Source organism: Amia ocellicauda, unplaced genomic scaffold (assembly GCF_036373705.1).
Source record: "Amia ocellicauda isolate fAmiCal2 unplaced genomic scaffold, fAmiCal2.hap1 HAP1_SCAFFOLD_69, whole genome shotgun sequence".
In the NCBI taxonomy this organism is placed as follows: Eukaryota; Metazoa; Chordata; class Actinopteri; order Amiiformes; family Amiidae; genus Amia; species Amia ocellicauda.
The window spans coordinates 341304-342500 of NW_027102997.1; positions in this window are offsets into that span (position 1 = coordinate 341304).

The window sequence follows — 1197 nt, forward strand, 5'->3', positions numbered from 1 at the left end:
AAGCTCTCCACCTCAGTCACAGGTTTCCCAGAGTGTTGTCTTGAGGTCAGGTTTCTGAATGTTCGTGCTTGTCTTGTAGGAATGCAGAAAAACAGATCTACTGGGAGAGGTCTGGTCCTATAGTCCTCAAAGCAACTGTTGATCAGTAACAATGAGGTGACCTCTCCAATGTTAAAATAATTGACTTGATATTTTCAAATGACCAAGATAGTCAGAGGGACACTAGTTAGAGAACCAATGGTAAACTGATCACAATATGGTTAGCTTTGAGGAATTCTTTCAAAAAACAAGGAGCAAGTCTAAAACAATGATCTACAATTTTAGAAAAGCAAACCTTGATGGTATGAGGCGGCATTTAGAAGAGGTAGACTGGAGCACACTGGATACAGACTCAGTTGAAAATGGATGGGTATATTTTAAGAATATACTACTTGAGGCTCAGATGAAATTTGAACCAAAACTTATCAAATTGAGGACCAGAAAACACTGACCAAAATGGTTTAATATAGGTATGCAAAAAAATATCAAGAGAGAAAATGTTGTATAGCGCATACAAAAGGGATGGAGACGAAACAAAATACAAAGAATATGTTGAGCTGCAAAGACACCTTAAGAAAGGGATCAGGAAAGCAAAGAGGGAAATAGAAAGAAACAGCTCTTGGAGCTAATGAAAAGAGCTTTTTTCAATACTATAACAGCAAGAGGACAATAAAGGAGGAAGTGAAACAGCTAAAGGGCAAAAATTGAAGTATCTTGGAAAACGAACAAGATGTGGCAAATGTTCTAAATGAGTTTTTCACAGAGGTTTTTTCAATCCAGTCAAATCCTAAGCAAGATCAGGATAAATGAGGAGGAGGTACTAAAAGGGACTAGCAGATTTAAAAACAAACAAATCACCTGGGCCAGATGGTATATTTCCAACAGTACTTAAAGAAATGAGGGAAATTATTTATAGGCCGCTAAGTCAAACATTCCAAATGACACTAAGAACAGGGGATGTGCCAAATGACTGGAAGATGGCAAATGTCATACCAATCCACAAGAAAGGGGACAAAACTGAGCCAGGAAATTACAGACCAATCAGTCTCACCTGCATCACCTGTGAAATGTTGGTAAAAATAATTAGACAGAAAATAGAGGAGCATCTTAATGAAAACCATATTCTTGGAGATAGACGAGGCAGATCATGTCTTACTA